The 15,352-nt window shown below is 33.9% G+C and overlaps 1 pseudogene; it reads right to left on the bottom strand.

Moving 5' to 3' along the window:
• Positions 1 to 948: 948 nt before the first annotated feature.
• Positions 949 to 12,726, bottom strand: LOC132307605 (probable leucine-rich repeat receptor-like serine/threonine-protein kinase At3g14840; annotated as a pseudogene).
• Positions 12,727 to 15,352: the final 2,626 nt, after the last annotated feature.

The following is a 15,352-nucleotide window of genomic DNA, read 5'->3' on the forward strand; positions in this document are numbered from 1 at the left end:
AAAAAATCTATAATTATTAATCACTTCCCGGAGCACCACACAAATGGAATTTCATTTAAAATAGGAATTCCATTTCTTTTTCTTCCCCTCTAGGGCAAAAATAATCCTTCAAATATTTATAATCAATTCCTGGACTACCACATGAATGGAGTTTCATTTGAAATCCAATCTCAATTCTTTTTCTTTCCTTTGGGGCTGAAATAATCCTTCAAATATTTATAATCACTCGTGGACCACCACATAAATGGAATTTCATTTCTTTTTCTTTCCCTCAGAAAATATTAAATACCATGGTCATCCTAGTTGTTGGATGTGGTAGGATCTGCCACCACATTCATAATCCAGTTGTTAGATGTGATGAAATTTACTACCACATTCACGATCCAAAAACTCCCATTGTCTCGGAATACCATATCCTGTGGTAATACTTTTTCAAGAGGGGCTTGTCAAATAAAATCTCATTACTTAAAAAAATCAGATGTAATCTCTTTGGAAAGGAATTTTTATTGTTTTTAGTCCAGTACTCAAGAGACACACACCTATTAATTGTATCTCCACAGAATTCTAGAAAACTCAACCTCCTCAAATAATAAGAGCTCATACCATCTGCGAACTAGTGAAATTATCAACAAAACCAAACGAATTGTCCATCGAAATGAGCAACAGCAACAGGTTCCCCATATAAGATCTTATGAGACAAGATCCCACTCTCTCAAATTTATTAGAAACTTTTAAATAATGCAATACCAACAGAACCTCAACCCCTAGAAATTTAAAAAGAAATTCATGACAAACGTTTTCCAAGAAAAATAAAACAAAAGAAAAGGTTTCCTTCAAATGAATAAGCTTTTGTATAGCCACAAACGACAAAGGAAAAGGAAAAACAAACAGTATCAATTGGATAGTAGTAACACTTGACTCCCACATGCGCGCGCGCGCGCACACATATATACCAAAAATATATCCCACTTATATATAAATAAATTTCAAAAAGGATCATTAAACTGCCATTCATAATAATAACAATGATACAAAGCATCACAAAAGACCAACAAAATAAAGTACCAATCTCTGATTCACTAATGGAATTCAAACACTCAACAGAAAAATGTATGTTTTTGCTATGGGATTTTTTATGCAATGTTTAAGCAAATTATGAATTCGTATGGTGTAAGGTATGTGTAAGAGAAAAATGAAAGAAGGAAATTTAATATCATGCAGTGGCAAGGATAAACAAGATGATAACCAGTCAAAACATGGACCATTTATCTAATTTCTGCTAGCCAAATAATCAGAATTCAGATTGACCGGATAGAGATCAGCTGTAGATGTGGGAGAGGCGGTCCATGGCCCCGTCAACTGAACTACTACTCTGGATCAGGCCTTGACTTTCACTCATGTTAGTTTCATGGCTGTGTTGGTACACATCTTTCATTTCCTTGACCTTCATGTCGCCATTTGGAGCACTTGGAACCAACTCCTGAACAATTGCTCTACCTTCAATCATGCTGACCACTGAAGACATGGTAGGTCTAACTGCTGGCGAGACATCAGTACACAGCAGAGCTATTTTAATCATCCCCATCACCTCTTCTTTGTTGAAGTCCGGTCCCACCCTCGGATCGACTAGCTCCAGCAGATCCCCCTTCTCCTTCAATTGAAGTGCCTAGGAAAAATATCAAATTGATATGTTAGAATTTAAGTATGATTGGGCGCGTGCATTGTGATTGGAAGTAAGGGGCACCAATTCACCAAAGCTCCCTTTGTTTAAAAGTTCCCCAGTGTGACAGTGTCGAACAAAGAGCATATCATCGTGATTTCAGTACTAGTATATTCCTTAGCCAAAGTTTCATACGATATTGAATGAATGTGATATTATCTGCCAGCCTGTTTTGCACAAAGTGATATTCATCTTTGAAGAACTGCTATATGTTTATTAAGTATTAACCTTCTGGCAAAGCACATGAGGTTAATGGCCAGTTTTTAGAAACATTTTCTTGATCTGCTTTGTTTAAACAACAAACACGGCTTAAAATATACTGACAATAATAATAATAATAAAAAGTAGAAACAATAGATGCAAGACAATGAAATTACCCAATCAAGAAGGTAAAAGCATTCCTCCTTTGGCAGGTAGCTGGTGTTACTCCTCCCGCTGACAATTTCCAACGCAACAATTCCAAAACTATACACATCTGCTTTGTCAGTCAGGTAACCCCGCATTGCATATTCAGGTGCCATATATCCACTGTAAATTCTCTGTGTGAGATAAGTTGTCAAACAATATTGTTCTCACTAGTAAAAACAAACTAGTACTTGGCATATGTTCCACAGGGCACACCCGTAAATGGACTGGCCATGTGTGAGTCAAGTCATTTTGGAAAAAGAAAAATCTGCTATATAAATATTTGCAATGATATGATGATGACAATAATATTAATAACTCGTACAGAATGAAAATAATGATAGTAATGAATTACAGCTGGTGACTCACTAAGTTCCAGCAATCCGAGTGATTATGTGGGTATTGTCCTCTTCAGCAAGTTTGGCCAAACCAAAATCAGATATCTTAGGTTTGAGATCCTTATCAAGCAGCACATTGGTGGCCTTGACATCTCTATGGACAATCTTTAGTCTTGATTCTTCATGGAGATAAGCCAAACCTCTAGCTATACCAATGCAGATCTTTTTCCTAGTTGGCCAATCCAATTTCAACTGGAATTCTTCTGGGCCTTTCAAATCACCAAATTATCGAGTACATAAACATACTAATCAGCTGAAGCATACACATAAATAATCATGTCTGCCTATTCGTAGTCTGATACAAAAAGCAATAAAGTGAAGCATGTGTTTGAAGTTTACCAAATATAGCACGAGCAAGACTGTTATTTTCCATGTACTCATATACTAGCAACAATTGATTTCCTTCAATACAACACCCGTAGAGCTTTACAAGATGAGGGTGCTGCAATGCAGAAATCATGCCTATTTCATTCACAAACTCACGATTTCCTTGCTTTGATTTGGAGGAAAGCTGCTTCACAGCAATTATAGTGCCGTCTGATAAAAGTCCCTTCATTTAATAAACAATCTTTTTCACATTAGATTTTTTTATTTTTATTTTAAGGAAAGAGCAACACTATTACAGCTTAAAAAATTATAGTGATATGAAAGCAATCCTTGAGTAGGATACCTTGTAAACGGAGCCAAAACCACCCTCTCCAATCTTATTAGCAGCATCAAAATTGTTTGTGGCAGCTTTTATTTGTCTCAAGGTAAATGAACCGGTCTGTAGATCAAGACCTTTCAGATCTGTCGATACAACTTTGCAGTCTGCATTTCTAACATTTTAAAAAAATCTTAACACTTGATCCAAACACAAGTGATATATCTGCACCTAAAAGTCCAGAAAAGAGAGACCAAACGGTTGTGGCAGCACCAAGTATTCAACAAACCAATATCCAAACAAATATTTTGCATAAAAAATTATTGTTCAAGTGTTGAAATGTACAGAGGCATACATATACCATTACACAGCACTCATAATGACAAAATTATCAACAAAAAGTAACGAACAAAGGCATTTAGCTTCCTCATAAAGGAACAATATGATAATGATACTTAAAATTAAAATTTCTCATAATTATCAGGGGTTTGCCTAATTGGTTTGCAAATACCTTGATCCATTGTATCATTTAGTTTCAGGCAGATTTTCCACCAAAGGTTTCCTAGAACCAGGAAGGTAATGGATGCAACTGCAACAACAATTCCAGCCACAGTGCCTGCTGATACACTTTTTCCATGGGATAATGGAGCAAAATCTGTTTGCAGAAAAAAATTATCCAACCATTAATAGTATTTCAAAAAAATCCAAAAGAAATGGAATTAGAAAAAGAGAAAGAAAGAAGATAATTTCATTCTCTGTTTATTAGTAATATTTCGAAATAACATGAACATGTTTATAAAAGAGCTGCATAAGGAACAAAGATATGAAACCATTCCATTATCTGATGGTAATTCATTACAAAAATGGAGTTTCACCAAAAACTGATATTTTGGACTTTGAGTTGAGGTCATCTCCTGAAGTTGTAAACATTCAACCAATAATGGAAAAAAGAAAAATAAAAAAGAAGAAAGAAAGACATTGTATATGATATAAAGACAAAATAAATGTATATGATATTAAGACAAAATAAAAAAAGACTCGCGATATTGAATGTGGAAATTCCAGTTCAGTTCCCATTTGTTCTTTCAAAAAACAGTACTCTAACCATGGGGATCAATTTCCTCTTTTATAATCTGTTTGTAACATATGAAAGTAAACATAGAAATCGTATTGTGCAAAGTATGGGGCAGCTGAGTCCAGTTCCCAACCATTAACACCACGATAAATAGAAACCTCATAAATATACAACTCACTAGGATCCACAGAAATAGCAGAAATCAGGGGACCATATACACCGCCAACAGGGATATCTGTTGTCCCTTTTCCAGCCCAGTAGAAACGGATTTCCAACGTACCATTGGTGACTGCTGCAGTAAAATTTCTTACAATTTCCTTACCGACACCACCTGCTTCATCTTCAATATTGAAATCCTTCAGCACCAGCTTTTGCTGCAAAAATTTAATTATATACAACTGCAACTTATATGCTGTGACAAGGCTTAGATTTCAGTTTCACAATAATTTCGAAGCAGATTTTCCTTGAATTTTAACTTAAAAAAAAAAAAAAAAAAATTCGAAGCAGATGAAACTCAAATTATAGAACAAAACTGATATGCTTCGGGGAAAAAAAAAAAAAAAATCTTGAATTTGGCACAGCGAAGATGAAAAATCCAAATGGGCCCAATGACCACTCATCCCATTAACATCATATCCTATCCTATCATTTTTTTTTTTTTCCTAGTTGGTACTCACACACACATGCCTCCACTGAGGCTTGAACCCTTGACCTCCCTTTGGGAAGTAAGGACTTGATACCGCTAGGTCACCTGTATCAGATAAATAGGCTTTTTCTATCAATTGTTGATAAGAATATCATTTCTTTTTTGCCGAAAATAAAGATTGCCAATAATTATCATAGAAAACATATGTGAATAACTACCTGAAGGTAAATGTTGAATATGCGCCTTCCAAGGCTGTAATATGTTTTGTCATCAGTAAACATGATCTCTGCAAAGTGAAGCCCTACCGTGTAGTTTCCATTTTGCAGACAGAATCCATAGTAAGTCAGGGAGAGGGGAGAAAGTCTTGCTTGCATGTACAACTCGGAATTGTTCACAGAGAGTGTAGAAGCATTTGTCGAAATAAAGGAGTCTATAGGGTGGTCATCGTCCAAGAAGTGACCACTGCTGCTAAATGCCCAATTAGTTCTACTCTGGAAGAACCTTGATGGTCCACCTGAATCTGTATCATCTTCATATCTGGTATTTTTATTGACAGTTACTTCTCTTCCACCGCAATTTATATGGAAAGAAGAGTATGGAACTGAGACCAAAAATAAGTTGATTAATTACCAGCACGCACGCACACGCACACACACACACACACAGAGAAACAAAAAGTACTGATTAACTCCCCTGTCCCAAATTTATCCACCTACTCAATTGATATTTGTTTTATACTAACTGAGACATCCTCTCTTAATTTTGAGAGGGGGCATCTTTACAATTACTAGAGGTGAGGTGCATCTTTACAATTTCAAAGGTCCCTAAGGAGGAGGAGGGGGGGCGGGGGGGTTGGGGGTTGTTGATTGTGGCAACCTTGTGGGCGGGTGCAAGGCATTGGCAGGCTACAGGTGCACAATCCCACATCGCTTGGGTAACGTGAAGGTGAAGTGCTTATATATGTTAATGCTATCTCCAAATGGTATGAGGCCTTCTGTGGTAAAACCCAAGAGCCAAACCATGCGGGCCCAGGCTCAAAGCAGACAACACGTTGAGTACCGGACACACTCACTTTCTTGAACATGCAAAACCACTAAATATTTAAGATTTTTAACTTCAAATGCCTTATTATTACTCTTACACAGTGGCAGAGACAGCACTTTACTCTAGTGGGGGCAACAAGCTTAAATTATCAAATAAAATAATAACCTTTTTTGAAGCAAAATAACAAGTACGAAAACTTAAATATTGATTGATGCATTCAATACATTATGTATGCATTTGGCTAAGCATTCAATTTGTCACTCTGGGATTTGTTAAATTTGTAAAATCATACTTGAATTGTGACTCATTTGACTATAGGAACTCAAAGCCTCAAAGGCCAATCATTTAAATGTTTAATTTGTGAGGTCAAGAATTCAAATATGTAGGTGTCGATTAGCATGTTCTCGAAAATTTTGAAATGATTGTTTTAGGGTTCATTAAATATTTTTAATAATAATTCTGATTTGGTAATTCTTCAATAAATGGTTTATATAGAACGAAATTACAAACACAAATTATCAAAGTCTAGTTTATAAAAGTAAATACAGACAATTAACACGAGACACGGAAAATTAAGACAAAAACCTTTTTTTTTTTTTTTTTTTTATTTGCAATTTTGAGAGGGGGCATCTTTACAATTACTAGAAAATTACACATCAAAATTCAAAACATAAAAGTTGAGTGGGCACCATGTGGCTCAGCTACTGCTCTTACATATATGTAAGAAAAATTAGAAGAGAAATAATTCAATTTAATAAGAAGAAAGAGAAATTTCTCTTAAATGCATGCCAATTTGCAAAAACAATTTTTGCGAGTGTTCGTCATAAACTGTTATTTTGGGTATCTAGTCTCAGTTGAATTTTCAATTCTGCCACCAAAAAACCCCATCCCGTTCAAATTTTAAGCAAGAACTGTGGAACCATGGAATCACCTTATATAAGAGATTCCACCAACTAATATATAGAACTAAGAACTGCAAAAACAGGTTTATTGTTCACTATTGCCACACGGCATGACATAGCCCTGGTTGATCAACTGGCGTAGGGTCAAAATCAACATATTTTATATAAGAATCGCACCAATAATTGAATTAAAATTATTAAAGAAAAGAAACCCAGAGAGATGAAAACTTTATTTATTATGATTTATGCTAATATAAGTGACCCAGATGAAATCTTTCATTGCTGTAGCAAACAAAAAAAAAAAAAAAAAAGGAGAACTTTGTGACGTTAACCATCTAAAAGAGTAGATGACATTTTAACTTACTTCGTGGACAACGAACGCTTCTCAAGCATGAAACAATTCCACTGAAAAATCATAACGACTTTAGGAACTAATTAGCATCACATATTAGAATTTTTCGTTCTAACAAGGAAATAAATTGTAGCAATACACAGTAACATAATGAAAATGATGAATTTTTTTATGATGGATGTTCTTCTAATGCTTTAAAAACTTACGATGTGTTGCCTGCTGAAGAGCTGCTGAACAAGTTTCTGAAGAAAATAAAACAAAGTGAAAAGGTTGGTTGGTTCAAAGAAAAACTTGGAAAAATAACAACTTCTTAAAGTAAGAACTTGCAAGTTATCTTACAGTTTCCGTGGTTGACATGTTGAAGGTCCTGATTGTTCAATTGTAAAGTTGTTGTATGAAAGATCACTGCATTTATTATGATCCTCTTGAATGAGAATGAGCATAAGAATTATATTTCATGCATTTTTAGATGATAAACTGACAGAAATTTAAAATAAATAATAATTAACTCATCTGTGTCCTTATTGGGTGTCTGTATATCTTAGTATTAATTGTAAACAATGCAAAGCATAAATTTCTTATTTTCTCGGAGTTGTGTGTACACATAACCATTAGCTGGGTGGTTCATCTGGTGGTGGGATTAAACAACATCAAAATTTAATAAGCTGCTTCATACTTCGTTTGTGGCTGCATTGTGGGGTATTTGGCAGGAGAGGAATCACAGAATTCATGGTCAATTATTTAAATCTCATCAGGAGGTGGCTAGACAGGCTTTGTTTGAAGTTCTGGATATCTTTAATGTTGGCATTCAAGATCTTTTACAATAGTAGGCTGCCATTTGTTATCACTTTGTACTGGAAATGGGTTTATTCTTAATGTTTTTGTATTGGCCTTTCCAGAGTTATTCTGAGGGTATGCCCTCTGTGCATCTGTAATTAATTCTTCCATTTATACATCAACACCAATTATGAAAAAAAAAAAAATTTAATTTCCATATTTATCATTCTAATTTAAGAAGAGCCTATAATGCATCTATACCTTCTAAAGTTTCGATGACCCATTTTACCTTTTTTCCAAAGTGTAAGCTAAATGTTAGAGAGAATAACTGACTGTTTATTTCTGTTGAGGTTGTGGAGCCTGAGTAACAAGTTTTGTGGCTCCGATTGAAGTTTGTGATTTGATATAGGAAAGTTTATCACGAGCTTTTAGAAAAACTTGGATTGTCCGGGACCATTGAAGGTAACTAGAACCCTTCAATTTGGTAGTAGCCATAGAGTCGAAAAAGAGATATCAGAATTACATAGAAACACATTGGTCTCACTTTTGGTTGGACATGTACTTAAAAAGCATATCAAGCATATCGAATCATTCACTTTTATTATATTACTACTTTAAAATAAGTTAAATGCCTATATTGAACACACTTTAAAAAAAAAAAATTGCCTATATTGAACACTATGTTACATACAAACATTATTTTACTCTAGGAAATAAAAAATAATAATTAAATAAAATGAATATTTTGTAGGTGTGTCCCTCTGTGTGGATATTTGGCACATCCGACGCACGGATATATACCCGTACCCAACACATGTACCTGAGTCTATGTAACGTAGTTTATGCACTTAATTAAGGAATTGCTAATCATGCCCCTAATTAAGGAATAGTTGACTATTAGCTGTATTTGTTAAAATTGAATAGAGAAACAAAGTACGAAGAACATAAGGCAAGAATATACATGATTCAGCCACTTGGGCTTACATCCATGGCACACAAAGCCCAAAGGGCTACATATCTTTTATTATAATAATCTCTCTTTTCATCCTTAATACAATGGTGAAGACTCTTTTATATAGGAGAAGAAATAATGAGAATGGAAAGAGATAGATATAGGAAACAACATCAATATTGAAATATTTTTCTCCACAAATTCCTCCAGTATCTTCAATAAAAAGAAACATCAATAATGAAAGATTTTCCTCCATTGATTCCTCAATAACAAATATAATAGAAAATCTTCAACAATAGGAAAGGGCATCAATACTGGAAGATTTTTATCCATTAATTCCTCCAGTAAATCTTCAACATTCCCCCTCAAGTTGGAGCATGAATGGCATGAATGTTCAACTTGCCATTGAGATGACGAGTAGAAGCAAGTGCAAATGATGAAGAGGTGTAACAAGACGACCTCAATAAAAATGGATCCAAAGATCCTAAGACGAGTAGCAGCAACCTCGATTGATGAAGAGGTGTAAGAAGACAACCTTAATAAAAATGGATCTAGAGATCCGAGAAGAGAACCAAGAACGGCTCTGATGAGAACGTTGCCTGCTCTGATACCATGTTAAAATTGAATAGAGAAACAAAGTATGAAGAACACAAGGCAAGAATATATGTGGTTCAGCCACTAGGGCTTACATCCACAGCACACAAAGCCCAAAGGGCTACATATCTTTTATTATAATAATCTCTCTTTTCATCTTTAATACAATGGTGAAGACTCTTTTGTATAGGAGAAGAAATAATGAGAATGGAAAGAGATAGATATAGGAAACAACATCAATACTGAAATATTTTTCTCCACAAATTCCTCCAGTATCTTCAATAAAAGGAAACATCAATAATGGAGGATTTTCCTCCATTGATTCCTTCAATAACAAATATAACAATAAATCTTCAACAATAGGAAAGAGCATCAATACTGGAAGATTTTCCTCCATTGATTCCTCTAGTAAATCTTCAACAGTATTCATCACAAGGAAAACAAAAACCAAGATTTGTTTTATGACACCTTTCTTTACAGGTAAATAAGAAAAAGGTACTGCAGAACAACCTCACAATAACTAACAGAGAAAAATATAATAACAAAGGTACAATAATGATTTGCTAGATCGCATTAGATAACACTAACAATATTAATGTAAAGGAACTTACATGTTGTCCCCGTCTTTCAGCATCCAATCAGGCACAGATCCGGTTAGCAAGTTCCCAGTTAAATAACTGAAAGAAGAAAAAAATTCAGTATCATCGATTTTATACTGTAGTAGTTCTCCAAACCACATAGCATCAGTTTGTGACAAGAAATATAGCCAATACTAGAAATAAAATTTTGATGATAATGGAACTTCAATAATTTCAAAATGGACCGCTTGCTGTTTGGAGACTCAAATACCCATTGAATTAAATCTACGGTGTTCAATTTTGTGAAATCAAAATCTGATTTGACCTGTAAAAATCAGACTATTATTCATGCTCTTCTGTGAGAGGAATACCTTATATTAAGTGCAGAGGACGGTCTACATATTAGCAAATACCTCCCTATACTAATGTGACCTTTCCAAGTTTAATACATCAAGAGGAAGGATGTATTCCTCCTCTACATAACTCACATGAAAAAAATATCTTCATTTTAATCAAAGAAAATACAGAAAACAACCTGATTTAGTTTTATACAGAAAAAACCTAATGTATTTATGTGATATAGTGTTCAATATAGGCATTTCACTTATTTTGAAGTAATAATATAATAAAATTGAATTATTGGATATGTTTTTTTAGGTGCACGTCTACCCAAAGGTGTTGGACACATATCCCATGGCCATATAAGAGAAATGTGTGCCTGACACTGGCACTTCACCTACCTTTGAACAGTCCATGTAACATAGGTCTTATATATAGCTAGTGCCATTTGTCCATCCATTGCTTCTTTTGTTATAAGGCCATGTGAACTCAGCAAGTGAAGACACTATAGGCCATGCGTAAGGGTTATCCTGCTTAACACACAGGTGTCCTTCTTAGGTTTCACTCTAAAGCCCAAAAATTAATTTGTAAAAAGGATGATTAACCATGGGATTGACCTTTAACTTAATTGAGGCCATTTAGACCATTCTCTCCTAACTACTTGGAGAACTTCTAAGGTTGCTTGGTTATTTTGGGTAGTTGACTGGTCCTGGTATCAAACATTGCTTTTCAAGGTAATTTAATTCAATGGATCAGCAAGAATGGTATCCCAGGCCAGAAAAAATTAGCATCAAAGATTTTAAGAAGACAGAGCAAAAAATTAAGAATCAAATTCCTTACATGTAATCTGTGTTTGATATGGGAACAAAGCTTCTTGGAATTTCTCCACTTAGTTTGTTAAAGCTGAGGTCTCTGCAAGAGAAATCAAGAGAAGTAGGTTTTAGAATGACTATCCCAGAAGAATTTCTTTTAAAACATTTCATTTCAGTAGAATAGAAAACCTAGAAATGATAATCAGTATAGCATATTGAAGTTTGCAAAACAATAGAATTTTAACTGTCTTTGCAGCATAAATGTCTAAGCAAACACTAATGCTCACTAAGCATTCCTCTGTTCAAACTCCTCAGGTTAGAAACTTAGGGGTAGTTTTGGATGCTCACTGCTCAGGAATTGTTATTATTATTATTATTTTCTTATTAACAATTTAATGCATAAACAAAATATGAATTCTGCAATTCTGGTGACATTATTTGAAAGGTAATTTACCAAAATCTCATAACATGCTATGACTTTGAATTTTCCACTACAGTTTTAGTGAGCTATCAAACAAGAGATAAGTATGTGATCAAAACGGTTTTTAAGAAAATAAGAGACATGAAAATGGAGAATGGAAAAGAACTAACAAGGTTTTCAAATTTGTCATTGTTCCAAGATAATCAGGTATCTGTCCCATAATATTGCAGCTCCTTAATATCCTGCGATGCAATCAAATATATTTAAATATATATCATTTCAAAACACCAAGAAGATAATAATATAATCCATAAGAGAATATAGAAGTTTTCTACGTACAGTGTCTTCAGGTTTTTCATATTACTAAGAGGTGGAAAAGCTGCTTCACTTCCACTTAAGTCACTGAATCTCCTGCATTTGTTTTTATTTAACGAAGAATAAACATAAATTAGATATTTTCTTATATAAAATGGGTAAAGCTATGAGATTATAAGAATTTACTAACAAGTCAGACAAATTTTCCAAGAGAGAAATTCCAGAAGGAATTGGCCCATCCAAACCACTAGCCTGAATCATCCTGTCATAATTTTGTTTAAATGAATGGTTAAATAGAGAACATCTTCCAAAGAAAAATTGAAATATTAAAACAAGTAAAGTAAAAATCTCACAAGTTTTGGAGTTTTGTCCAGTTTTGGATGAAATTGGGTATCTTTCCTTTAAAGTTGTTGTTGCTGATCCTACTGCAATGTGTAAAAGAAAAAAAATGAACAATTAATTCTAAAAATAGGAAACAAATAAGTATTTAGAAAAACAAAAAATAAACCAACTTTAGACACTTACAAGTCCTTCAAAGTGGTCAGATTTGCAAGTGTTCCCGGCAACTCCCCAGTAAAATAATTTGAGCTTAGAAGTCTTCAAGAACAAAAATTAATTAAGCCAATGGTCAATTGACCTCAAATTTCAAATTGAACCCTCAGACGCATTACCATTTTTTTTAAAAATAAAATTACACATTCATAAAGTACACAGACAAAACGAACACCATAAAATCAAAAAACAGATAAAAGGGTCTTACATTTTCTCCAAGTTGGGAAGATTCCCAAGCTCTAGAGGAATACCTCCAGAAAGCTGATTGTCCCCGAGGACTCTATAAACACCAAAGTTAAAATCATAAAAGCATAATTTTATATCGCATATACTTAAATGTGAAAGAAATTGGTTATCCAAATCTTACAAGCTTCTGAGTGTGGTTATGTTTCCAAACTCTTTTGGGATTGAACCCGTTAATCGATTTCCAAGGAGAGAGCTACAACGAAACCATCATGTCATATATTTGTTAGAACAAGAGAAGTTTCAATATGAATGCCTGTGTTTGAGTGTAACATATATGTATACACAGAGAGAGAGAGGGGGCAGTTGATACATACATGTTCACTAGTTGTATGGAACCCCATCCTGGAGGAATAGTACCGTTAAGGTAGTTGCGAGTAAGGTCACTATATGAATGAGTGTACGTACAACAATTTGAGAATTGAGATTGAGTAGCACTCAAATGCGTAATTAAGAAGAAAAGATGGGGGCATTGCGGGGATATACAAAATTTTGGGGGTTTCAGGTAACTTACATTTCTTGGAGGTAAGGGAATCTGACCAATTCGGGGGGGAGTTTGCCTGGAAGATTCTGCGCTTTCAGAACTCTGTATTTCAAGTTTCAAAACAAAACCAAGTCTAAGCAACATATGAACATAATATATATACGTATATGCGTACATACATATACAGAGAAAGAGAAAAAGAACTACTTTCATTGCTATCCATTTTAGAAGACCAAGTCTAAGGAGGCCCAGCCCAAACAAAAGATATGCCTAGATGGCTAAAAGGCATACCCCAGCCCAACCCAAAGGCATTTTAAGCCCACTACCAATGGCTGGGTGTAAAGGCACCCACCCAATATTTATCTACTTAAGAGGAGTCAGTGATAGAGTGTGAAAGTCGGACCCAGATGCATTTATACAAGTGACCGAATGGTGTTATCATAATGATTGATACCAGCCTAATTCTTCCATTCCAGCCCAAAACGGTTCTATTAAAAGGGACTAGACAAGAATAGGTTTAGGAGAGTTTCATAATTGTATTACAAATATAAAGTAAATAATGAAATAACCTTTCAATTATGGTAATAATTATTCTCTTTTATGTAAAATTATAAGAGTTGTCAAATAAGAATAATATAGAAGGATATCAATAGATTGGAATAAGATAACCTAGAATTTGCTTAATGCATACCTAATATTTTTTAATATAAAAATAAATTATAATAAAAAAAACATTTATAATCTCACTATAAACGGGACGACGAGATAGGGTATTTTTTTCCATCCCTGTCCCGCAATTGCCGATTTTCCAGAGCGAATATCAATCTAAGTGGTGGGATTTTTTGGCACCTCTGGTCGGACGCATCCTATTGTGGAATTGCATGTTATTTTTTATCCTAGAGATTTATATTAAAGAATTCAATATTTAGAAAGTTATAAAGGGTGAGAGTACATGGTAACAACATGGCAGACGGAGGCATTGGAGTAGGAGCAATTACAGGTGACTGCATTCTCAAAATGTATTCGTGAATTTTTGGTGGCCCAACCCCATTCTCCACTGCATGGATCTACACTGAAATTCCAATCCATCTTTCCTAACGTCTTTGCTATTTCTTTCAACGATTCCACTGCAAAAATGTATATAAAACACAGATGCTTATATGTATATATATACACACACATAAATATATGACCACTAACACACACACACATATTCAGTTCGAAAAAAAACACACACACATATATATGTATCCCTCATTTCTTTCTTTATATATAACAAATGTATCAGTAACGCACACTGTATTACTATTTTGAAGTTAATCAAAAGCTAATTCAATGAAAGAACTCAAGAAATACACACATAGTGTGTAGAAAATGATAGAATTCGACACGCTGCACCCGAATTCAAAACCTACTAATATAGCGACTTCAAAACCCACTAATATAATATATGATGTGATTATCGTAAATTTTAATTTTAATTTAACTATATATATATATATATATATATATATATATATTTTTTTTGATAAATCCCAACTCACACACTAGCTTTCCTTCTCTTTAAGTTTTCATAGCAATTATTAAAAACATATTGTTGTTGAATCTACTCGAATGCTTTTCTTAAAAATTGATTTGTAAAAATAGAATCTAAAACAGAGATATGTTCGGATGAACGGAATTGAAATATTTGAATTAAATTTTTTTTTTAATAAATTTTTTTCAATACTCAAATTTCATACAGTCGAACATAGTTTATTCGTAAACTACGAGCATCTCCTTAAAGAATGCAATCGAAAGAACAAAAAAAAAGAAAAAAAGAAAAAACAGTAGGAAACCTAAATATTGAACGAAACAATGTTCAAAAGTGTAGATCAGAAGCATCTCTGCTTTCTCTCTCTACCCATCTCGGTATGGACTCTTAAAGCCCAATTATGTTTTAATCTAAATTGTTTTCCATTCTCCCAATAATTAGCCATTTGAATGGTATTTTTTATTAGGAAATTATTTGATTTCTATTTAATTTTATATTAAAAATAAAATTAAAGTACTCCATATAATAAAATTAGTTTGAAAACCTTAGTTGAAAAAAAAGAAAAA

The sequence above is a fragment of the Cornus florida genome, unplaced genomic scaffold (assembly GCF_030987335.1).
Source record: "Cornus florida cultivar Cherokee Brave unplaced genomic scaffold, ASM3098733v1 CherokeeBrave_3.0.0_Hap2_Chr05, whole genome shotgun sequence".
Classification (NCBI taxonomy): Eukaryota; Viridiplantae; Streptophyta; class Magnoliopsida; order Cornales; family Cornaceae; genus Cornus; species Cornus florida.